The sequence below is a fragment of the Strix aluco genome, chromosome 4 (assembly GCF_031877795.1).
Source record: "Strix aluco isolate bStrAlu1 chromosome 4, bStrAlu1.hap1, whole genome shotgun sequence".
Lineage (NCBI taxonomy): Eukaryota > Metazoa > Chordata > Aves > Strigiformes > Strigidae > Strix > Strix aluco.
This window is the reverse complement of record NC_133934.1, coordinates 24,707,790-24,734,918: the sequence shown is the minus strand read 5'-3', so window position 1 is coordinate 24,734,918 and position 27,129 is coordinate 24,707,790. Positions and strand designations below refer to the sequence as shown.

The 27,129-nt window shown below is 35.5% G+C and overlaps 1 long non-coding RNA gene across 1 annotated transcript in view; it reads left to right on the top strand.

Annotated features, from left to right (window-relative positions):
* LOC141922238 (uncharacterized) overlaps window positions 1-27,129 on the top strand; it is a 67,124-nt gene that overhangs the window by 2,699 nt on the left and 37,296 nt on the right. The window contains exons 2-3 of the long non-coding RNA XR_012622918.1: window positions 411-480; window positions 1,053-1,155. This is a non-coding gene — a long non-coding RNA (uncharacterized LOC141922238). The remainder of the gene's footprint in view (window positions 1-410; window positions 481-1,052; window positions 1,156-27,129) is intronic.

The window sequence follows — 27,129 nt, the reverse complement described above, 5'->3', positions numbered from 1 at the left end:
TAATAGTCTATTTTAATTTTTCTGTTCCCTTTGTAAGCATGTGCACAGTTGTTTTTTTTTAAATTGGATAACAAATTTCTCTTATGATATGTATTAGGGAATTTGTGTAATAAAGGTCCATAGAAATTATCAAATTTCCATAGATATTAAAATATAATATCACCTGCATGCATTGCACTTTCAAGAATCTAAATCATTATTTGGTTTTCAGCCAATTACTCAACAGATGTTTTCAATGAATGAATTGAACTTGGTGAATGCCACAGTCACATTATTCTTATTTAATTTTATTTTACTTGTTTGTATACCTCATACCTGCATAAGTTTACAATGGCTTAGAATTTTTTTCTCTCCTGAAGAAAAAAGCTCAAGATGAATTTGAACAGAAATTTTTTCAATTTCCTTTTCAGTTGGTGACAAACTAAGTGGGAGAACTGGTCCAAAAGATTGTGTACGGTATACATTTTTCCAGAGACAAAGGTCAGTGTCACAGAAAGTTTTTCTCTGTTCACTCATCTCGAGCTCATTATTTTCTGTTGCTTCTGCTGTATTTGAACATTCAGGAGGTAAATTTGTCATGAAAAAAGGTACAATATTAACCTCAGTTAAGTGTGTGTGAATTCAGCCAGGTGTTTTCATCTAGTTCTTAGTGGTTTTCTAAATCTTTTATCATACCATACTCTTTATTTTCTGGTATGGACTTTAGTAATCTATACTAACTGTAGACCCTCCCTATTATTAATTTATATTCTCTGTCTTGTTTCAGTAATTCAAGTACAGGTAGCTAAAAAAATATTTACATTCAAGGAAAAACTTGGAATTTAATTTTTTGACATGCTTCTAGTAAAATGAAGGGGCATCTAATCTGTGCTTTCAGACTTTTTTACTATGGAAGTTTGAGCTGTTCTGTAACATGTATGACAGCATGTGAGCTGTTATCCAACATACCTGTATTTCTCTTTGCCTAGTCTTTATCACTATAGATGCATTTTAAATCAGCATCTTATTTTCTTAGATTTTGATACATTTTGTTCTTAAATCTGTACTTGCAGTTGCTTTTCCTTGCAATGCTGGTGAGTTAATGCAATCAACTCTCATCGTCTCTAGACCAATGTTCACCTTTTATCTTCAGGATGAGAAGGGCATACTGGATAGGTAGATATTTATGCTTATTTAGTAAAATATATACAAATGTACACGATATATACAAATACATAAAGCCAGAAATGGAGTAGCAGAGGTGATGCAGGAAACAATCAAGTTATTTAAGGAATATTGCCTAGTCCTTTATCCTTAGTACACTGGATTCAAGTCAGTGATGTATGATTTCATTCATGTCAATATTTAATTTAATTTTAAGAGAAACTGTTCTTTATTTCATCATAATTGGTATCTTGTGGCGAGGATAGAGTAGTAAAGAATTAAAACTTCAGAAAGCTATGAACAGTGTAGGAAACAAAGATTAACTGGCTTAGAAATAAAGAAGAATGAAAAAGAAACACAAAAGAAATATGTAATAGACTGATTTTTAAAGTTTTCTGTAAGGCATCATTAGTAGAGCTTTTCTTCAAAAAAGTATGCAAATGATTATTGCATTCTAAACCTCCTTTCCATAATGTAATATCATTAAAAAGATAAAATGCTGTTCATAGGTGTGATTTACATATTAATACATGTAAATTATTAATCAAATCATAACTCAGCAAATGAAAGTATATAGTGTTTACAGTTCATTGTGTGTCATGCTAGAGCAACTTGACAATGGAGTTGATTAAGTTTAGGTCAACTCCTATGGTCATCTGGATTATGCTATTGAAATTTCTGAGATTAATTAACCTGAGAAGCCTAATTACTGTCATCTGAGGATCTTAAAGTGAAATATTTAAGAGGAAGAAGGAAAAAAGATTGAATTAGAAAATGTCTGAAGTTCCATAAGTACGCTGAATATCTTCAACACCACCTGTCTTTTCATCTTTAATCCAGTGTAAACCCTTTCTGTGCTGCAGCTTTTAACTATATAACCACCCAATAATGAGAAATATAGCTTACTTTTATTGCAAAATGTCTTTTTGCTGCTAAAATACTGTATCTACCATGTCATATTTCCTAAATGTACTTATATCAGTGCATCACTGGCCCTCTTAGAAGGTCCATAAAAAGATATGAAAAAGCTGACTGATGAGGTGCTCTGTACACAGCAAACCTCATGAAGATTCACAGGTTATATTTTGCTGTGAAAAGAAAGAGACTCATTTACCCATTAGGGAGATTTGGGCTCCAGTAATTGCTCCAATGAAAATTTAAGCATCATTTATAAAAAGTCAACCGACTCAACAAAAAAGATTAAGGACAGCAGAATACCATTTAGTTTTGTAGAGAAATCATGATTGGGGAAAACGGATCTTGCATGGTTAAGTGTCTTGACTTTCAGACACTTCCAGATCATCAGCTACCCACCACTTCATAACAGTTAAGCATATTTCTGTGAGATGAATGTTAAATGGTATCCCCTTCTCAATGTATCTTACTGCATCATTTAGGCAGTTCCCAGCTATGCATAAATGCAGCAACTGGTAATCCTTCCTCCTCTCCTGGCTCTGGCTTTCAGACATTTCATTAAGCCATGACTTTATTCCATGCATTATACCAAGAATCCAGCCATCTGATCTGCACTTATGGATCCTGCTAACAGGACTTCAAGCAAGCTTTAAGAGCTTACAAGCAAAATGCTATAGAATATCCACTTGCTGGACAACCAAAACAAAAGGAGCCCATGGTTGCTGTAAGGTGTTGAGTCCTTCCTAGGACCTCCAGTATAAAATAACTAGGTGTAGTAACTGACTTCTGGTATACGTTGCTCCTGCTCTGTGTACCATTTCCATTCCATTTTTCCACATCTGAACCTTCACTGCTGTGTTTCACCCTACCAGTTAGTTCTCTTTATACTTCTGCCACTCCCCAGTGAGCCTGCCAGTACAGGACTCTTCCTGCTCTGCCTCCACAGACCACAACCTATTATTGGACACAACAGACTTTACTGAAGCCTCTGTTACTAGCTGTCACTAAACCTTAGGGGCTGCCAACAGTTTTATCTAAATCACAGACAATTTAGCAGGGGTTTCCAGGGTCATGTTACACATCCCAAAACCCTAATCTTTTCCTCAAAAATGCCTATGGTAGATTTTCTTTTTTATCAAACTACTCTCTCTCAGCACTAAAGATAATAGATGTGTGATGCAGGGACTATATCAATATATGGAAATAATAATAATAATAACTCCATAGATGAATTTATGTTTCCAGGTTGAAATTGGCTTCTGGAAAATTATTTGGAAATGAGTAAATGTTACTCAGGATAGTCCTCAAAGTTACTACCAGCATCTTCTGTAGAATAGTGTAAAATACTGCGAGAGGTTTCTGTAAGGAGCATGGACGTAGGACAATGCAGTTAGGTTTCTTCACATCCAATCCTAAATTTTTTTTTTTTTTTTTTAGACAGGTGACAGTCTTGTAAAAAATTATGTGCATGATTATCTTCTGTAAGAGTAGTCTTACCAGAGGCATAAAAATAAGTCTACTGGCTTTTATATGAAAATGAAAACAAAATACCTCCTCAAACAAATAAATTAGAAAAGCCTGGTACTTCTTATTCTTGAAGGACGTAATGCAATAGAAAACAAGAATATGCCAGCATATTCAATATGCTACATGCCAGCCAATTATCTAGGTGTCAACATCCACATAGGTTGACTGCCTGCCCAAAATGAAACTAAGTACGACCACGTGCTTTGCTGTTGTCATTACATACTTTATGTACAAATACTGTGCATGCTCCAGTGCTGTACCAAATCAAAGCCAGAGATTGCACACACTATAAAACTTCAACAAAAATCTTTGACTGTGGATAAATAATTTTGCATATTCCTTTAAGCAGACCAGTTTTGTAAGGTGACTGTTGTTAGCTGGGGTTGTTTTATAAGGTAATGAACCTACATATCTGGATATCGTAGTGTGATTTTCTGAATGTATATCCTTCCATAACATTCAGTTTGGTTTGGTTAAACTTTTAATCAAGGTGTAAAAGGGTGGGCATAATTTATTTGTGCACTGGTTGGACAGCGTGTTTTCATTCTTTTGCTATGGACACTGTAAATCTCATTGTTAGCTCTAGTTATTTTTTTCCCTGATAATTTAAACAGCAACATCAACACTCCTACCCAACTTGGTGTCATCCGCAAACTTACTGAGGGTGCACTCGATCCCCTCGTCCAGATCATCAATAAAGATGTTAAACAGGAGTGGCCCCAAAACCAAGCCCTGGGGGACGCCACTCGTGACTGGCCACCAACTGGATTTAACTCCATTCACCACAACTCTTTGGGCCCGGCCATCCAGCCAGTTTTTTACCCAGCAAAGTTTGTGCCCATCCAAGCCACGAGCAGCCAGTTTTGCCAGGAGAATGCTGTGGGAAATGGCGTCAAAGGCCTTACTGAAGTCAAGGTAGACAACATCCACAGCCTTTCCCTCATCCAATAAGCAGGTCACCCTGTCATAGAAGGAGATCGGGTTTGTCAAGCAGGACCTGCTTTTCATAAACCCATGCTGATTGGGCCTGATCATCTGGTTGTCCCACATGTGTTGTATGATGGTACTCAGGATGAGCTGCTCCATCAGCTTCCCGGGCACCAACGTCAAACTGACAGGCCTGTAATTTCCCAGATCATCCTTCCGACCTTTCTTATATATGGGTGTCACATTGGCCAATTTCCAATCTGTTGGGACCTCCCCAGTCAGCCAGGACTGCTGGTAAATGATGGAAAGTGGCTTGGTGAGCACCCCAGCCAGCTCCTTCAGCACCCTCGGGTGTATCCCATCCGGTCCCATAGACTTGCGTATGTCTATGTGATGCAGTAGGTCACTGACTATCTCCTCCTGGATTGCGGGGGGGTCGTTCTCCCAGTCTCTGTCTTCTGACTGAGGAGGCTGGATTCCCTCAGTACAACTAGTCTTGCTATTAAAGACTGAGGCAAAGAAGGCATTAAGCACCTCAGCCTTTTCCTCATCACTCATTACCATGTTTCCTCCTGCATCTAGCAGGGGATGGAGGCTCTCCCTGGTCTTTCTTTTGCTGTTGATAGAAACATTTCTTGTTCTCTTTGACTGCTGAAGCCAGATTAATTTCTAGCTGGGCTTTAGACCTCCTGATTTCCACCCTGCGTAGCCTCACAGCATCTTTGTAATCATTGTGAGTGGCACATATTACCAAATTATGCTATCATAACTTTTGCTATAGTAATATACTCTTGTGATCACCAGATGATGGTTAGCACCCAAAAAGAAGCTGAAATTAGAAACTGTAGGATAGTCTGCTTCCCTGAAATGTACAATACAAAGCACAGCTTTCTTTAAAGACTGTGGTTGAGTGCTTTTTCTACTGCAAAATGCAGAAGTGAGGTTAGCAAGTTAAGGGCACTGCATCAAGAGCTGATTAATAGCCTCTGAGTGAGTGAATATGTGTCTGCCATCCTACAGCAAAGGCCATATGTTACACTATCACTTTCATTCCAAACTGCATCTTAGCCCAGTGACAAGAATAATTTCTGACAAGCAAGGAATTTGTCTAATACAAGAGATATCATAATTTGCAACAGTAGAATTGCTGAATGACCTATGGACCTAAGACTTTCTCTCAGGCAATGTGCTAAGGCTTCATCTAATAGTGCCAGTGTTTGTCATCTCTGAAAGGAGCTGAAGAAAATGTCATTCAAAGTCAGTACTTCAGAGTGCTGATTGCAAGATGTAAATTAAAATAGCTTCTTCTAGATCAAATAAGCTCATGGTAGATATCTAAGAGGCACAATAAATGATGAAAATTGCTTTCACTGCAGAAATAATAATGTGTTGGAGAAAGTGTTAGGAACAGTATTACTTTTAGAACTAAACTACAAATTCTAAGATGTCAATATGTTGTTTGAATCAAGTAAGTTCTATGTAGCCTATTATGCATAGAAACTGTTTTGCTTTTAAATCATCACAGTTAAAATAATAAATTTTATTTCTGAATGCACAGTTCTTCAGATAAGTTACTTTATTACCATATTGCTTTTTTTCCCAAGTGACATAATGTTAAGTTCAACAAATTAAATGGAATTAATAATTTTATGTTTTTAAAACAATACTAACAGAAGACTGATCAGAGAAGCTTAAGTTCTGCTTACTGCAGTGAATCTAGTAACTGTATTCACTGCAACAATATCTGAAATTGAAAGAGACAAGAAAGATACTATTTTGTGAACTGGTGTTTGGCTAATCAGAATCTAATTAGTGAATTCTACAGGATTTGCATTAAGTTAACCAAATAATTTATTTCTGGTCATTTTGTAACATCAAATTTTCTTGTATGCTTCACAGAACTTTTGCTATTTAGAAGGTCAAAAAACCTTACAAGGGCTTTGGCATCTCTGTTTCAGGATTCTCTGGAAACATGGACATTAAAAATACAGAGAACTAACCAGACTTTCTATAACCTGCTAACCTGTATTATATGTGTCTCGGCATATTTTTTACATAGACTAGCTGATTCTGAAATTAGTGAAAATGCCATGATTGGAACAGGATTTTTTTTTGTTCAGAATAAGGAGCATTTATTAAAAAAAGCAGTTTGTGCTCATTTTGGCTATTAGATATCTTTATAAATGTGTACAGAAATCCCAGTATCTCTGTAAAGGCGCAGATTAACTCAAATTTTACAAACCTTTGAAGAAAACATACATGCACAAGGTCATTGTTTCCTTTTACCTCATCTTTCTCACTTCCCATCATGTTGTGTGGTAAAAAATAAAGATGGTCTTTGTATGTAAAGTAGAAAAGATTCAGATCCAGGAAGCATTTGTTGCTTTTTTTGTTGCTGAGAATTGAAGGGAGAGTGATGGCAGAAGAGAAAGGAAAACAGTCTACTGGAATCCTCCATTCTAGGTTCCATGTAATTCATAGTTAATGCTCCACCAAAGGGACGCATACCCTTCAGGCTGATAGGAAATTGTGTAAATTAGCTAAGCATTCATTAAAAAGAAAAGAAACGGGCAGATTTAAGAGGCTGACTGGAGAGAGGAAGGCATCTGCTTATGGCTAGTCAGGAGATTCCATCTGTGTACCATCCTGGTTTTCTGAGTCTGTATTTGTCTCTACTATGTGTGAAGCCAGAGCAGGTGTGCTATAATGGCTATGATATATGGGATTTACCTTCAAAGCCAAGCTCTGCTTGATTTTGAGAAGGAACTTTCACTATTTCTTTGTCAACTGCTATACAGGATACATCCTGTCAGACTTCTGTATCATTGCATGTGGCTTGCTATGCAGTGATTTCTGCAAATATCAACTAGCAAAACTTTCAATGCTGCATGAGACTGTCTATGGCCTATGGTGGCAGCCAGTACGTATGTGGTGGATGAATTCACCCAAGTGCATTTGAAGAGCTCCAATTCAGTTCCCATCTGTAAAACAGAAAGTAACACTTCTCTGCTTAGCTTACAAGACTATTCTTAGGATAAATTAAGCATTGTAATTCATGTTGCAATCAAAAGTAAAGTGCTTCAGTGCCAATCAATAAAGGCTGAATAAAACAGAATCTATAGCCCCTGAATTCATTGACAACACAATGCTTAGGGAATATTAAATGCTAACACTCCAAGCAAGAAGACAATTGCAGTAACTTCCAGAGAAAAGTTGTAGGCAGAAGGTATCTTGAATTTTGCCTGGCCCTGGACTCCTTTGTGCTCTATCTGCCCTATACACACAGGATGGAGAAAACAGCTTCTACACAGAACACTTGCCTTAAAGGTAGGAGACATGATACTTCTAAATCAAGTCTCTTACCTGCAAGGCCCCAGCCTCATGAAATCAGCAATCTGACTGTTAAAGCTAGGGTGTCAGCCTAACCAGTGGAACATTTATATGGTTAATCAACATTGCTGCAAGGCAAAATGCATAAAAAGCTTTTGGAAATGGAACCTTTCCCTGGAATCTTTGTCCTAGCAAGGATGGGAATCATGCTTACCTTTTTTCTGCAAGATGGCTACTGACCCCTTCATATCTGTTATTAGTAAGGCTCCTTCAGATAACATATCAGCTTGTGGGTCACATTAACACTTTATAGCTTTAATAATCTAAATTAAGGTGACAATAGTGCTGGCATATTTCTAGTCTGTAGAAGAAATCTCCTTCAAAAATGCTTTCCCTATTTAAATACCTGTCATCAGGCTTTATGAATGCAGAATGCATAGAAAAAAAAGCCTATATTGAGAAATGATGTGGAAAAAGAGTCTTTATATTTAACTTTCTATCATAGGTATGCCCAATGAAGCAACACGAAGGATCTTATTACTATACCAAAATAAAGAATGTCCTAAGAGAGTTCTCTAATTTCATATTAGCTTATTCCCCCTCTGAAACACAGTGATTACTTCACCAAGTGATACATAAAAATGGGGGAAAAAGCAGGCTTCATCAGTTTCAAAGGAATCAGCATTACCAGTGTTCCAAGCTGGAAAAATAAGTGTCAGCAATGACACTGAGTAGGTGTCGTAGTTTAACCCCGGCCAGCAACTTAGCACCACACAGCTGCTTGCTCACTGCCCTTCAGTGGGATGAGGAAGAGAATGAGAGGAATAAAAATGAGAAAACTCATGAGTTGAGATAAAGACAGTTTAATAGATAAAGCAAAAGCTGTGCACACGAGCAAAGCAAAACAAGGAATTCAATCACCACGTCCCATCAGCAGGCACATTGTCCGCCATCCCCAGGAAAGCAGGGCTCCATCATGCATAACAGTTACTTGGGAAGACAAATGCCATCACTCTGGACGTCCCCCACTTCCTTCTTCCCCCAGCTTTCTATGCTGAGCACGATGCCATAGGTTACAGAATATCCCTTTGGTCAGTTGGGGTCAGCTGTCCCACCTGTGTCCCCTCCCAGCTTCTTGTGCACCCCCAGCCTACTCGCTGGTGGGGTGGGGTGAGAAGCAGAAAAGGCCTTGACTCTGTGTAAGCACTGCTTCCCTGTGACTAAAACATCCCTGAATTATCAACACTGTTTCCAGCACAAATCCAAAACATAGCCCCATACTGGCTACTGTGAAGAAAATTAACTCTATCGCAGCCAAAACCAGTGCAGTAGGTATAGGAAAATTGTATATTTTATATGCATGTAATATTTATGTACTGCACAACTTCTTTTCAGATTATCTGCATTTTCCTTATATAAAAATAATTTCTTCTTGTATTTTTTCTTTAAAAAACAGCCTGTAGTTAGTTTTCATCTCATCTGTAATTCTGAGTTTCAGTGCCATCAGCTAAAGTAATAAACATTTCTGCCTGAAAGTGTATTTTAAAGAGAATCTTCTCAAAATTCATACCTTTAATTTGGCAAAGCATTGTTCAGGTTTTAAATAAATCTTCCCCTGATTTGAGTCATAGTTGTATGGATGAATTCACAAACAATTCTTTGAAAATACAGAAACCAGAAACTTGCAGAGAAAAACAAAAAAGAAAAATATGTAAAGCAGATGCATTTCTTGAAACAGGAAACTCACTTGTTCCCCAAGGCATGGCAAACATTACTTTAAAGCTCATTTGTTCATTCTTTTCCAAAATCCAGAATAAAGAAAATTATTATATTTAAGGCAGTTCAACTAAGTCTATTCCAATGAATGAAACGTCTACAAGAAAAAAGAAATCTTTCAATCACCTGGAACAAAGTTAATTTAGTAGAGCTAAGTGGAAATCAGAATTTCTACATGACTTTTTTTTTCTTCAAACTGGGAGAAAACATTGGACTATTAAGAAGGTGATGAAACAAAAACACTGAATAATCTTGCTTTATTTATGACTACTATGATGTTTTATACTTTTTATCCATAATTCTTTAGATCGTATGAAATATAGTATGTCTTGACAGCAGAGAATGGGGGCATTTGGTATCAGCATGGTCTATACTTCTATTTAGGTGCTACTTGTAAACAAATTTCATTAACTGGGGAGAAAAAGAAAAACAAACAGCTGAGCAATATAGTTTGGAGAATGTTTATTTCCATTCAGCTACATGTATTAGGAATATGCCTATGTTGTACTGTGGTAAACTGAAGAAGGATGTATTCAAATGTTTATTTTTCATTGTATTTGATTTGGTTAAGTCAACTCTTCTAGTGGGAGATTTCTGCATCCTGTGTTAAAGTGTGTTTTCCTAATAAAAGAATGTTCCTTTTCAATTCTTATGATGGATGAAGTAGCATTCCTTAAGTCATGACAACTTTAAAGGAACCTATTCTATTTCACATTAAAAGAAAATAGGAGGATGCACACGGTCTACAATCAGCTGACAGTTGGTAAACTCTAGTTGGAGACCAGAAACCTAGCTGGAAAATTCTTGAACTGCTCTGAATGTCTTAAATTGCTCCAGTCACAAGAAAGAGTAGCTTCACAGGATTTCCAATCAGATTATTGAAATTAATTGAAATACATGTGCTTAGACAAGTAAAATGTCAAGAATGAGCACATATATCTTTGAGGCCTCAGGTGGTAAAGAATAGGAATTCATTGTGACATTCCTCACAGACAAATTAAATTTTTATTTTCAGTATTTTTACTACTATTACCATAATTGTTACAGACATGTTTTCAACATTAGATATGCTGGCCTTTTTCAAGAAAATGGTCACCATGAAGTATTCTGAGCACAAATAACTAGTCCATGACTTGAACTGTGGAAATAATCACACACAAGTTTTATGTCTTAATTGTTCTAGCTAAATGTTCTGTCTTAATTATTTCTTACTAAAAGTATGTATAGATATTATGGTTTTGATGGAAATGAAGAAATTTGATAAAACTGAATACAATTCTATTCTTACTATGAGAATCATAATAATGTATCAGATGCATCAGAGCAGCAATGATTTACATTTCCTTTGACCTTAAACAATCTAACCAAACAGGAAAAGCGACCATTCTTCTTTGTACAAGTTTTGGACAAGAGCAAATGATGAGCTATAGAAAGTGCCTGGTGTTACAGAATCAGGGTCCTAGAAACTGATCAAGCTCCTTGTCATTAATGGAAAGACCTTACTGATTTCAGTGAGCTTTTGCATCAGCGTTACAGAATCTCCTTCTTTTCACTTTGTATGAGGTGATTCCTCACCACTGAGGATAATATAGTGCAGTTATGCCTAGAATGTTCAAAGGTCTAAAATACTGTGTAAGCATGTAAAGGTTAGCTCGTACCTTTGCTAGCTGTCTAAAGAGATAAAAAGGGTCTTCAGTGTCAGGCATAAATAGGCAAAGCAATTGAAAATTAAGTGATGTTGCCAACTCATCCACAGGTTTAGCTTTGTTACAAAAAATGGCTATAATTGTTTAACTAATATATCTCTTCTGACTTGCATTTCCTGGCCATGCCATTAATCATGGCTGTTCAGAGTCTTATTTTAACACTTGCTTCAGTTCTGTAAGTTTATAGATCTGTTAGTTGGCAAGATTCCACATTGAGAAGATCTATTAAGAAATTCAAAGGTATTTGAATAGAATATGAATGAATATTCTGTTGCACAAGTACACTTGTAGTGCTGTATATTAATCAGAATTTCATTACAAGTTAAAGTTAAATCTAGACAGAGTAATTCAGAAGGTATTTAGTGGAGTATATGCATTATTTTGAGTCACACATAGCGTGATACGAGATAATTGTTGATCACTCTCAAGTCAAGTAAAGACCTACATGTTCAATGTTCATGTTAGTTTATATAATTAAGATCAGTTTTGTGGTAGTGCATTGAAAGCAGCTATTGTGGCTTGCAAAACAAATAGCTTTTAGCATCCAGTATTCAAAAAATATAGCAGGAAAATTGTATTCCCCAGCCGTCATAGTATTTTCATGCTTTAGAAGCCAGAAAAATTGTCTGTGACCTTTTCTGGATAATGATGTCCCAACATTTGACCATGTCATAGGAAACCATTAAATCCTTCACGGTGAAGTAAATGTTTTTGTGGTGTCTTCAGAGAAATCCAGCTGCATCATGATCTTAACTTTCTGAATTTTTTCTTTCCTTATGTGCTGAACTCTTAGAAAAATGGGAAATGTTTTGCATGACATAAGATTTCCAGTCAGAATACTTCTAATCAATAATAATGTATTTACACAAGGTCACCTATAAGAAAAAATATTTTCTTATGTACATTGCTGTTTTTCCTGTATTCAGCGCTAGAGCTTCCTGTGACTGCAATAAGTCTTTGTGCAGACTTTTGAATTGTAAAGGGAGAAGGCCTATTTTCATCCTAACTCTTTTAGGGACCATATATACAGAAATCTGTAATAAACCTAATCTTTCATTGTGATGCTATATTGGAGTAAAACATTGTGAAACTAATTTTTTCTAATTTAGAATGCTATTGAACTTTTATAGAAGAAAGGTAATCTTACACTGGATCTAAAATACATCAATGTTTTTGCTGATTGTGCCAGTCACCTTGGCATGGAATAATTGCATAAAGCAAAAAGTAGGTGGTCAGATTGGAAACACTATTTCTAACTGGCAAATGTTTTCAAGATATGGAAATCTTTTCTCTTCTCATGTGAAGTCTATATGAGAAGTCAATTAAGAGTAAAAAAACCCCAAACAGTCATTAAGGTGTTTCTTCAGATATTGCTTAAAAGTTTTGTTTCAGTTTTATTTACATTCAACTGTTAAAATATAATCAGCTTAAATCTTCAAATGCAAAGTTGTTTTTACAGTAAAACTGGGTGCTTTGCTTTGAAGAGAACAAAATAAAAGTTGTTTACATGAAAAATACCAGCCTGTTATTCTGACAAACTTTGAATTATCATTGAGTCAGACAGACCTCTTTGGAGGATGCTTAGTCACTGATAAAATCCTTCACATAAATCCACAGAATTCTTTCACTGTTGTTTGAGAAGTGAGAATTATGTTTAAATTAATCCTGGTACCTGTTTGAGAACAACTTTTTTCCTAAACTAATGTCTGTGTGGAAATGGTGAATGTTAGACTGATATCTCTTTGCTAGAGCAGGGCATAACAATATATCATCTGTATCTAACTTGCCATGGTATTGTAATGATTCACTATCACATACAGCTCCCTTTACATTTTAGATGAGATCTTTGAAGAATGTGCAAATCTGTAATTGGCGAACTGCTTTGTTACAGTTAGTCTGGTTAGGTTTTACATGGGTCAATCAATTACTCTAGATCCTAAATGAACAAATTTAATACTACTTCCAGCAAAGCAGAGTTAAAAGCTTTCCCTTTACTTGCTTGTAATTTTGTAATATTAATAAAAATAGTGAGAAAAGTAATTTAAGTGAATTGCTTTTTATTAAGAAGTAATGTCCAGAGAGACCAATGACCACACACATTAATCTCCTGACAAGAAGCAACTTTCAACATTTATTACATTGTATTTGGGTCTTCAACAGCCGTGACTCAAAAAAATACTTGTTAATACAGAAAAATCTCTGATGCGTTAGAATGCCATTCAATTCTGTTCATGTTTTAGCCAAAAGTCAGAAAGACCATGCAACATATAAACACCATAAAATATTTTTCAGAACAGTTTTATGTATCTTAGAGACACATCAACAAAGAAAAAACATAAACTGCTTCATTTAAAATTGAAGTCCATAGAGAAAATATTTAAATAAATGCAAATTTTTGTATATTAACTAAGTTTTACTCTGAGGTATTAAGTCATTGAGTCTGTTTTGATGGTGAAAACAGTTTTATTTCCTCCCACATTAAACTCCCCAAATTTCTACTCTGTATCTGAAATGAATGCAAAAATGAAATATGTTATTAAATAGGTATACCCATATGGTAAGTTTCAATTCAGCTAGTTCTCATCCATACTTTACCTTTTCAGGACCAAAACCCACTATTATTCTATTAAGATATCACAATTAATTATTTTTAAATATTTTTATATATTATAATTTCATTTTGTAAAATGGAAAGTAAGAAATATAAGTATATATTTATCTGTTTATTAGATTGAGAAATTTAGAAATTAAGGTAGAAACCTATCAATCCCATTCCAAACTGGAAGCAGAATGTAACAAAAAAGAGAGGAACTGAAAGAACCATGAATGAGATACATGTTCATACTGGATTGTTTACCTTTACAAATCACTGATAACGCTCATAGCTTTAATGTTACAACTACAGAAATACCCTTTCAGGTTCTGGAGTTGTTTACTTATTCAAACATACAGTTCAAAAATATAATTCTAAAATTAAGCCGATATAACTTGGTACTTTAGGAAAGAGCATGACCTTCATATCTTAATTTTATCATTGTAGAGTCATTCCTGCAAAATTAGTTAGAAATAGAAATTATATTTCAGTTTTAATTAAGATACAAGAGCAGTAAATTACACTGGTGAAATGGCCCAAGGGGAACAGAAGTTTTTGTTATTTGCCCCTTTACAACAGCAAGTAGAAAGTAAACGTAAAATGTTACAAGGTCCAAACAGAACACTGAATTCCCGAAGTGACAGTCTTCATTTAGGCAGCAATATCCAAGAATTCAATTCCCATAACTTTCATCTATTCTTCTAAGAGCTTCTAAGTAACTTCGAATTTCATTTTAAATCCATGAGTCTTTCAGATACCAAAGATCTGTTTCAGCTTGATAGCCATTTTAGCTTTGATATGCATTACAAGTTGCATTAAACCAAGTGCTTTTCATAAGAATTCTCTAATGAGTTTGATTTGGTAGGGGAGCACACTTAATATCAGTAACAGAACTGTTTTACAGAAAATCCAGAGACCAACATCTCCCTGTTTCAGGAAAAGAGCTGTAGGAGGACACTACATCTCCTTTCAGAGGAATCTTTTAGACAGTAGAGCAACCTTTCAGAATACTTAAGGCTGTGCTTATGCCCAGTTCTGTCATGAGTTCCACAGTTCCACATGTTAGGGAAAGGGATAAATATGAGATTGTTTCTATGTATCAGGTTTTATTATGCTTACTCAAAATGAGCTGTAATTGGGTAGTTTGGACTGTAAGTCTATAACATGTAATAGATGATAAACTATGCTGAACAAGTAGGATAATTCTACAAATATATGTTATGACACATCATCTTCACTAAGTTTGGCTGCTTCGTTTTAAAATAAATACAAATTGTTTATTTGATGCAAAATATAGGAGTTGGTTCTGTTATACTCATCTTATGGATCCAAGGTCATCAATAGGATTTCTTGGATGGGTGAAATGAGGAAGTTTTTAGGCATATATTACAAAAAATCTTTTTTTAAAAAACTGTAATGCATCTCTAAATTACCCTCACCTTAGCACCTCTTCTGAAAATTTGGATGTGGCAATTATGAATTATCATTTGTTTTGACTCTTGATGTCAAGGGGATCGAAGGCCATACAGCTTCTTACAAAGTAAGTTCTTTACTGGCTTATAGCACAAGACCTATGTGAGACCTGTGCTTTAACAGAGCAGCTCCTTGTGCCTGCCTGTCACTGTTAATGATGTGTAATTTATGGAAATAGTAGATAGTAATTCCTAATCAGCAAAGCTGCAGCTAATAATGCTGGGATGTATCATATAGAATTGATGTCAGATTTATGAAAAACGAAATTGACAAGTGAATTTTCTTCCATCAACAGCTGTAAGACCTTGCTTTGGAAAAGCATTCAGTCTATTCAGTAACACATTTAAAAGATTCGTTTAAATCTTATTCTGTTTATTAATTATTTATTAATAAAGGCAGGTGTAATAATTCTTGAACAACAAAACATTCAATAAGTGAATGCTTTGTATTAAATTTTAATATTTTAAAATGTATATTTTAATATTTTAATTCTTAATATATGAACTAAGATCCAATTTACTTAGCTACTTATATGGAGTAATTGGAAAGGAGAATTCTGGGTTTTTTTACTTATGCTTTGGATTTTTATTATGATCTAATCATTCCAGAGACAAAAAAAAAAAAAAAAAAAAAAGCACATTGCTATTCACACTAAACAGGTTTTCTGTGCCAATTGTATGGATAGAAGTTACTTTTTGAAATCGCAAGAAAAGGTTTCTGCATTCTCACTGATTTTATTCCGTAAGTTACATGAAATCAATGTATAAACACAAGGTTATGAACTTAACTATGCACTGGCACGTGCTCTTCTATGTTATCAGATTACCTGGGTTATTTGAGGGTCATCTTTTTATGACACATAAGTCAAAGTATTTGGAGGACATGATGTTTTGACATGAAAAGCTTGATTCAACCACTCTTACTTCTTCAGGATAAAAGTTTCTTACTGAACTAGGTTACTCATCAGATTTCTAATCTTAATTTCCTAACTTCCTTCACCAACTTTATAATAAAAAGCTGAGTAACATCATAGGGCCAGGATGTAAGAAAGATTATATTCCTCTCTGCAGTGTATGTTGGATAGATGAAGAAAATACCTTAAATATATGTCTCATTCTGATTTTGACCACAGTACAGAAATGTCTAGGAATATAGGGAATTCAGCAAACAGACTTTTTTGTTGTGTTTACTAAATGTTTTCTATTTAAAAATTTCCATATATGCTTGTATATAGTTTGAAGTTTGTTGTATGAATCGTCATGGAAAATGACAGAAGTAAAACTCACATAGCTTATTATAAACCCTTCAATTAGATGATGTCTATCACATTATTAGATAATCAGGACTGACATATGTACCCAAACTGTGAAAAATATGGTATTTTTAAAATGAATCATGATAGTCATTATAATTTTGGTCTGCACTGTGAAGACAAATGTCTTCAGTGAAGACAATAGAATAGACAAAACATGGCACTGATGGAGTGGAGCAGATTGCTCAAGCAGCTTGACTGATTGACTGTATCAGATATCACTAGTCTGGAATAATCTACAGAATCAACACCAGCTGAAAGGAATTCCAATATTCATCTGGTTTCTGTAGAGCTCAACTGCTTCATGACTGAGAATCTGAAGCTTTTGAAAGTTTAAATATAGAGGGTGATATTCATAATGAGGTATATAGGTGTGTTAAGACAAAAAAACTAAACCTTTGATGTGCTTTTGTTGTTCTTGTTTGCTTGCTTGCTTTTGAGAAACATGAATTGCCTTTGGAATGAAGCATTAGGAGATGGGGAGATTCTCAGGAAGTCAAAGCTTCACCTTTTGTGCTTTTGGCACATTACAGGGGTAAACTGGAGAGAGTTCTATGGCTTGTAAAACTGCATCTAGCAAACTAATGTAATATCCCATCTTATCCTGAAATTTATTAGCATAGTTGTATTTCTGCTTAGTTATTTCTGGCATTTAATTAAATCCTTCTTTTCTTTACATAGTTCTAACTCCAAGCTCTTGTGTGTTTGCACACTGACCAAGGGCCATTAATAAAAGTGGCCATAACTTACATTTAAGTCCCTTGAGCTCATGTGTAGATTTTTGGTGTGGTCTTTGATGAGACAAATGGAAGCCTAATTAATAGGAATGTAACCTAAACCTCTCACATTAGTGAATCTTTCTTTCTTCTCTGCTGCTAACATCATATTCAAAATCTACACCAATACTGGAGATGTAGATAGTGAGTTAGCATAACGTAGATAGTGCGTTAGCATTTTATTCTTGGGCTGTACCAAAATCAATAGGAACTTGCTGACTTGAATGAGCAAAGCATCCAGTCTGCAATGAATATCTCTAAAGGCTTAAAAAAAAACCCTTTAACCTTTATTACAGAAGCTCGATCTTAAAATATGTACTGAAAGAATAAAGCATGCTACTTTTTATAGACTGGCAATTCTCTGTAGGTCTTCAGACACAGAAAATTGTACAAATGAAAGGTGATTTATAAGCGGGGAGTAAGAGTGCAAGATTTCGTAGCACTAATTAGCAATGGTTTAGATCAAAGCATAAAGAAATACCAAGTATAGGAATGTGTCTAAAATGCTGTCTTCGTTAGTAGATTACCTTGTCTGAGACAACTACAGGTAGGAAACTTATCCTGAACATAGAGATATAAAGCCTATGATAATGGTACTCTATTTTACACAATTGCCTAGTGACTGGAACACTCACCTAGAAATGGAAAATCCAGGTTCAGCTACTGTTCTAGCAGTAGGGGGTTCAAAACAAGCAAGCCCTCTTTTTTTGATAAAAAGCCTAACTAATAAAGTGATTGGAAAAGAAGGACTTTCAGGGTTAAGCAGTATAAGCAAAGGGATTTTGGATCTTAGTTTTGGATTTATGTATCTATTTTCTATTTCAGCACCAATTTAGGTAATGTATTCCTTCACTGACTCAGTTCTTTAGCGCCTGATTTCATATACTCATATAATGTATGCCAGAACCACTACTTAACATATTTTTTTCTGAGATAATACTAACTCCCTGTTTTATATCTGGGTGTGCTTTATTTTCCCTGAAGCTGAAGAAGAGTAGGATTATTCTGGTAAGAGATCATAATGCTTGGGAATATCTCAGGTTCTGAGCTCTGATTTATACTAGGTTTTATCTGGTGCCTACCTTCAAAAGGATATTTCTACAGCTTTACCAGTTTTTAATATCTGCCAAAGAGCAAATGACAGATGCATCTTCTGTGCACTAAGCCATCAATCAGAAGTGTAGTGTTGTTGAAACTGTAAGAGTCTAGGGATATAAGTGAAGTAAGTTTCCAGAGGGAGATAATATCTTTAATAGAATGACAGGGAAATAGATTTTTTTTTGGGAAAAAAGCAATACAATGCTTTGGTCTCAAGAGTGACTAACTGCCTGTTTCTGCCTCTTTCTCACAAGGAAAAGGATTTTACCACCTCTTCTGCTGCTACTATTCTCCTCCAATAACTGTCCAATTTTCTAAAATTGTCTGGTTACTTAACCAAATACAATTGAAAGTGTTTGTTCCAATATATTTTGGTTGGAATTGTTTTAGTCTATTTCAGACCTCTGCCAAGAGTTCGTTCTTTTTTTCCAACTGTACCAGCTGGTCCAATAAATTATACTACTTCTCCCTAAAAATCAGAAGTGTGACTGGTTATTAACCAAACAGAATTGTAGGTGATTGCTAGTCTGTTTGCATGGAGGAATTAATATCTCACTTGTACTTTTTACTGTACTGAGGCTGTCACTTTGTGAGCTTCTGTACTCAATAGGATGACCTTTATGCAAAAGAATTAGTCAAAGTAGAGATTCTATTTGTTTTTCTTTTCTCAATAGTAAGTCTTTTAAGCTACCTACCTTAGAGTACACCTAGATAGTTCATGACATAACTAACAAGAATGGGGTAGCAGTGTACATAAGTCATTGCTGTTTAGTATGCAAAATCATTATCCCAGCCTTCAATAACCTTGTTAATAAGTAACCTACCTACAGTTATGCAGACGCGGTAGTGCACTTTGAGACATTCCTGTTCACTCTTTTGTGATCTGTGATGGATTTTCATTATAAGAACTGTTTATAAAATTTAGTGAAAGACATTAATATGTTGGTGTAATTGAATCTATATGCTATTAGCACAAAGGAAGACACATGAGAGTCATTAAATGGCATGTGCACAAGTTAGAAAGATCATGGCTGTCTTAAGAAAGCTGTGTTCTAACCTGTTTTTTAATTCAAGCATAAAAGAGCATTTACTGGGCACTGATGTTGATGACTTTGAAATATCTTTTAATCCAAACAGCTATGTGCAAAGATACTTGTTATGTGTTTGTAATATTAGTTACTAGGCATTTTGTATATTACTTAGAATTACTCAGAAGAAAGCATTCTCTTAGAAGAATATTTTTTAGTATAGATCACCAGGGGAATTGCTAACTGGAACATAATCCAGTGCTAGGACTAATTGATGTAGTGATTAGAGAAGCCTATGAAAAGCCTCAGTGGGCTTAGTATGAAACATTACTTTCACATGCAACAAATTATGGTCAGATGTTCTCCAGAACTGAATATAGGGTGTAAATGGAAAGACCATGACTCGCCCTTATAGTGGCATATGAATGATATTAGAGAAGAAAGGACCCATGATAACCTTTTATTACTCTTTGTAGCTTAGTTGTGTTATACTGCAACAGGGAGAATAGCTTCCACAGAGTTTCTACTTGCACCACTACAGTAAAGAGGGGCAAGGAGTCTTCAGACCTTTCTGCTCCAAGCCTCTTGCACTGATGCAATTGAAAAACACATGACTTTCAAAGACAAAGAGGACTGAGGCATAGAACTGGTTTGCAAATACCATTCACTCAAGGAAGATCATGAGATTGCAAATGTTTAAAAATAGCATTACGTTAGAAAGGTATTTCAAAGGTAGATGTAGCATTAATAGCAGCTGTATAAGCAGTTAAAACAGCAAGGCTATCAAAACAGGATTGGTTATATTTCTAATGAAGCTATTTCAGGGAATGTCTGAAAGTTATTTTGGGAACACCATGCTTCTTCAATAAAACAGTATTGCTTTGTCAGGCAGTAACCCAGCTCCTTGGTGACTAAACTAGAAGACAATTACCTTATTGTGAAAGGATTACTGCCTTATGGAAAAATGTGATGCTTTTCATACAGGACAGCAAATATTTATGTTGCTAACTTTTCCTGCTGCTTGAAGAAGCATTGTAAAGATCTAGTTAGAAGTCAAAAAGTCTTTATCATGATAAAAACTGAGCTGAGAAACCATCTGGGAGGAACACATCATAATCTAGGCTGGGGTGACTAAGCATCTGTTCTGGAGTTCTGCCTGTGCACAGTGTGAAGGGTTTGAAAGCACTATAAGGAAAAATAAAACGATACTTTAGAGCTGAGTTTTGTATAAGTGCACCTAAATGTTCATGCAAAAAAAAAAAAAAATATCAGTCTGTTTGTATAGAGACTTATTCAATATCCTCTAGAGTGCAAATAAAATCATGTTGTGAGTTGGTTTCCATGTTCTTTCTTTTCTGTAAAGCCCCAAGGCCCAAAATGCCCCAAACACCATTGTTTTGAAAATTCCCATTAGCAATTGTACAAGCAACAATTTATTTGAACATTTTAGAAAAAAGTAAATGAAAATTTTAGGAAAATTTCTGACATGTTTAATTACTGACAGGCATAGATTTCAGTCCTACGCATATCTAGAGCAACCTTCTCACTCTTTGCCTCTCTAGATGTGTAGCTTGCTTTGTACAGCCTGTTTTTTGCAAGTGCCATCTCGTTGTTCTGTAAGGCTTGGCTCTATATCCAGAGTAAATATTTCTGGTTACATCTAGAATTATAGACAGGGATACAAGATCCCAGTACCCATCCAGATCACAAACAAACTGAAATACAGCATGGCTTCTGTGTGGTCCATGTAGATTATTCTCAGAAGTAGAGCATTTGGGGTGACTGGTATGTTCTAGGTTTCACCTCATTAGAGCTGTAGATCATATCGCTTATCCTTTCAGCTTGTCCCATGTTTTAAAATCACCATTTGCAAGGACTTTGTTTTTCCCTTATATTTTTCTGTATTTTGGAATACAATTCTTGATTCTATAAAGCAGACAACCTCTTTTCTCTTTTAAAAAATTTTCTTCAAATTTTGTTCAGTTAGCCTTAGAGTGTTGATCTCTATGCCCTTGCTACTTCAATCTTCTTGCACTCCCAGGACTAGTGCTCTTCTCATAGCTTTGTAGAAAGGGGTTAAATGCTGTTTTACATGCCAGGTTGCAAGTTCACATGCTTTCTAATCTGTTGCTGAAAAGTACTATGTTCCCATTTGACAGCAGATGTCCTGTCAGAAACCTGTGACAGCCAATAGGCTGAGAAATGTTCATTCCCAGGAAAGCAAAAGCAAAAAAAGGAGTTTTGTCACAGTAGTTGTTGGGTTGTCACAGAGAGGTAACTAGGTGAAACTAAAGGCCCAATGCATTCAGGAGAGATCGGCTTAGGCTGCTTATTTTAATGGAACTTCCTTTTATCTTTTTTGTTGGTTTTGTTTGGTTTTACCTTTTATCTTGTTTGTTGTCACCTAATTTGCAATATTATTATGAATTGCATAATATCTGCAACTTCTAGTAGCATATAATTGAGTGGTTTTTCTTTATTATCTAAGGAGAGTTTCTAGAACTCATCATTATAGAGAATATTTGACCTTGGCACCCTATACATGCTGCACAAGAACATATGCCATAGAAGAATTAAGAACTCTAAAAAATGAAGAGTCTGACTTCTTTTCCTGCAAATTCCCTTGTGTAAGGGACTGTGTTGGACTGTGTTTGTCTCAACATTGCTGCTGCACCACTACCACTTCCTGGCCTCAACATCCTGTCGCCGTGGAGGAGTACGCTCTGAAGGAGACGAATTGTCCCTGAAGAAACCATGATATCCACCTGAAGCTGGAGCAACAACATCCTTGGCAATGCCTACCAAGCTGTGCTTGCGTGCGAGCTGGGTGGAGAGGAAATCAGGGTGAGGAAGATGCGCAGAGGCTGAAGACACTGCAGGTCAACCCCCCTGCCAGCACGACCACCATGAACACCTGGGCATGTGCGCATGGAGGAAACACGGGGCGGCACGTATTACAGTGAGCTCTGTGGAAATGGGCAGACTCTTCGGAGAAATCGTGGGGACTGGTACAATAAAAGGACTGCGTACTCCTCTCTCGGGATTCTTAATCTTGAAAATCTTGATCTTCTTGATTTTGATGATTCTTGCTCCTTCATCCGCTCAGAGCTGGCACTTTGGCAGAGCTTGGAGCTTGGAGCACCATCACCTGCACCAAGACCGAGCCAAGGGGACATCGCTGGATTTGCGGTGGCGGTTAACTAGTTTTGCTGCATCTCTTTCGTTTGCTTGCTTAGGTATTCTGACTTTTTCTTTCTTCTCTCTGTCCTATCACTAGGAAACAAAGTTTACAAGGTTGTACAGCATCTGACCTCATTTGTGTCTTAATCTGGCTCTTGGGATCATTTAAGAACCCTCCCCGATATTGGATCGGGACACCTTGTAACATCCTGTGTGTGTATGAAGACTGAAAACAGTCCTTCCTTTCTCTTGGCATGACATGAACAAGAGTTGGAGAACTTTATTGTCTCTGTTGAACTCATCCTCTGTGCTGTGCTTTCAAGAGGGATATAATATTGATATCTGAGGCTTGGAGTGTAACACAAGGCAAAATGGATTATACTTTATAAATGGCTTCTGCTATATATAAAACTCCCTTGTATACTGAAAGATTCAATTGTAAAGAAAATGCTTCCTTCAGCATTGACCCTTACTGTAAAAATCTATTTTTCTTGAATTAACGTATTTATTAATCTGTTCTAGGCAGTATTTAAGTCCTGCTATGCATTTACACCTATTTCTAATTCCTTCTGTAAATGTCACTGAGACTCACTTTTCAGGCTGGTACAGATGTCTAGATTTTCATCACAAACTGGGCACAACCTAGTGTCTATAGTACTGGTAAATGAACCAGATAAGGAGGAAAATGTTAACTAGGGGAATCTGAGGTGAAATATAGATAAGAGTCCAAGGAATTACTAGTATAGTAATTAAAAAGGCCAAGAGCAAGCTAAATCACATGGATATCATTTTAATTCAATTACTAGTGAACAAAATATTTCCTAGGATAGCATTTAAAGCCAGCTTGAGATAGGAGAATACCAGTGCTAAAATTAATATTCAAAAGATATTTTTGTTTACTAATATTTTGAAGATGAGATTGTACTCATAAATATAGAACAGATAAAATAAATCTTTCCAGAACTAATGTGCTTTAGGGTTGATGAATTGGCAACAATTAATACTCACACACACTGTAATAAAATGTTCATGAAGTTTATTATTTTCCATTCTTATCAACTAATTAAAAATATCTTCAGGGTCGGATGTGTAATAAATGGGTTGGAGAGAAAGACAGAATAGATATAAACACATTTTCTTCCCTTGAATATTACAGTGACTGTTGACTCATGGCACATTTATTCATGCTACAAAAAAGAGCAGTAACAGTATAAAAAAGGCAATATATAATATAAACTCTGGGTATATTAGGCATGCTGGCTGGAAGCTAATTTTATATGTTGTGATATAATTAATGTGCGGAATTATACTTCTAATGTGGAGTTCATGTGAAACTACTTGGTGTCATTGGCTAGCAATGAAAAGTGAGAGCTTATTCTGCTTCCTGTCAGCAAAGCTGAGAGACTACAACCTATTATCTTTCTCAACTGTGTAATAGACAAATGAGCTCAGAGGACATTACCTATCCATAGAGCCTTAATCATGTCTTTGGGAGCTACTTTTTTATGATGACCCTTGCCAAATAACTATTTTTAGGGCAAGCTTTCCAGTGATCTTTACAGTAAACAGAAATGTGCAAGACAGAACAGAAGAATAAAATCTGAATAAGTCACAACATACATTAGTTCATCTTATCACTATGAGGCAAAGTATGCACATATATTCCCCTGATATTGTGTCCCTTTCTGAAACAAACCTCTCATGAACTTTGGGAGCTGAATCTAGGTAAGGAATTAAAAGCCAGTTTATCTATTAAGTTATACCAGTCTATGTGTGTCAGGGTGGGCTTGATACTAGTAAAGTACTGTTGGGGGTGCGGTTGAAACTAGCAAATTGCCTGTCTATACAGAGAGCCCCAAAAGTTTGCAACTATCTTGCTTATTTGTGAAAAAGATATGATTTTTTTGGTTAGAGTATTTGTCAAAAGTCATAGTTAGTGATGAAATATAAGGTTAATGTAAAATGACAATATGTATTGAAGTAATTTTTTAAAAGTGGTCTGATACAGAAAATAATGTTTACATGTAATAACTAATAAGATTAAGATACTTACAAAATAAATATGTAAACAGATGAGATATAAAGTTCATTTTGGGGAGTAACCCTTAGAAATACTCCCAAACTTACATTTCTCTTTTGCCTTGCTTCCAAAGATCTGTAGGGCATGCTTTGATTTTAAAAATAAAAACATTATCTTTATTTTTCAATTAATAATTAAACTTGACACTTTTTGTAATAGTGAGACTTGTGAGAAAAAAACTGAACAGTAACGACTGTTAGCAGACACTCATTTAATCTGAATTTGATAAACATTATGGTTACAGACAGCAGTTCTAAAAATTACAACCTCCTATTTCCAGAAGGTCATTGAAGCTTTCCTTTTACCCCTGTGTTAGGAAAACCATGTTTCAAGCAGACCTCTAGTGTACTTGTTGCACAATCCATTTTATATGTCCTATTTCTGTTCCAAATGTGGGAGGAATAGTGGGTAGCACTGTAAAGACAGGACTATATACAAGATGCATTGTAAATTAGGGATTACTACCCCTAAGCCCACATCCAAAGTAAAATGTGATGCCATGTCCCTAAATGTTTGGGCTGTACTGGATTATCTCTGCTCATACTTTCCCTACTAATGAAAACAGGCAGAGCGAGGATGTAATTAAGTACTAAGGACAATAAATTATGCAGTTGGTAAATATAAAAACATAGACAATCCAAAAGACTTCTTCATCAGGTTAAATGTATATGTTTTGATGAAGATAAATTTAGGTAGCAAGGATTTTGAGATTAATACTTCAACTATACTTTTTAATAATAATAATAATAAAAAAAAAAACTTTTACCTGAACTAGTCCACTAGTTACAAAAAGAATGTGAGCATAAAAAGAATTATAAGGCCAACCACATTGCTGAAAAGGCCATAAAAATAAAGAAGGATAAAAGGGGAAATGAGTCAGAACTCAAAGGTAAAGTCTATAAACTTGTTTCAGTTTTTAGATTTTTAAAGTCAGAAAGTAATGAATTATCTTCAAACAGTGGGGGAAAGACATTAAACAAATTATAAGATTTCAAGGAGAAGGAGATGTATTAACATACAGGGAGGATATCAACTTTATATCAGTTTAACATAAAAATAGTGAGGGAGCAGGAACTAACGGGATTGAATACTACGGGTGTCTCTTGAATGCTGGATGAGTAGCACAATTTGAACCATTAGAAAATCAGCACTTATTAAGTTACCGTACAATAATGCTCAAGAGAGTAAAGTTGTTCACTAGCATAGAAATGAATACTTGCTGAATGATAACTATCACTGATGACCACTGTATCTTTATACTGTGTGATAATGCTTTCGGTCACGTAATTATGTTTACATTGTTAAATCTTCTGTCCAATCTGGGGGAAAACTATATTTCAAACCACAATACTTTTGCTTCAGAAAAGGACTGTGGGATAAATCCTGATAAAACCTATGCAACTATATGAACAAGGTAGATAGCTGTATGTCAGGGCTCTCAGTTGTTCATTATTGGATTACAATACAAAACACATATGTTGTAAAGGATTTGTACTTCTTTAAAAGAGGTGATAAAATATCCTTCTTTTAGGTATCTAGAAATTTTCAGAACAAGCAGAAAGTGAACAGGGACTTAGTCAAAAAGAAACACTGCATGAATAAAAATTATTGTTGGTTATTTAGACATCTGTATTGGGAAATAGCTTCACCTACTTGGGTGCCAATTTTTAGAATTTGTGTTCTGAGCATTAATATGTACAGCTCTTCTATAAAAATACAGAAGATGTTCCAGTCTATGAAAGTTTCAGAAATTGCTGTGCCATGAAAACACTTGAATAATGGCTTGAAACATTTCCAACTTATTTTTCTTCTCAGACTCATTGTATCAAATCCACATCCTCCAGGTCCCAGCAACCCAATTAACTGATTATATTATCTTCTAGGAGGATTGTTCTTCCATCTTGATAAGCTGTGGCATAACCAATAGAAAATATTGTTCTCAGCTGGCCATCAAGGAGCTCACGTCTCTGAGAATGTCTGTCCGGGATTTTACCCGAGGCTTTTATGATTACATGGGTATTTTTAATCCATTTAAAAATAATAAAAAAAAAAAAGTAGAAAGAATGTAATTTATTAGACAAACTGCTATGGGCAAGCTTGAGTGACACAAGAAGTTCTACAGATCAGAATCGGGACCAGCAAAGCTCCCAACATTTACCTAATACAACATTTCAAGTTTCAGCTCACACCTTTAAACTATCCAGCCACAAAAATATACATCACATGTTTAACAGCAAAGGTGTGATCACTCCACAACATGTTATG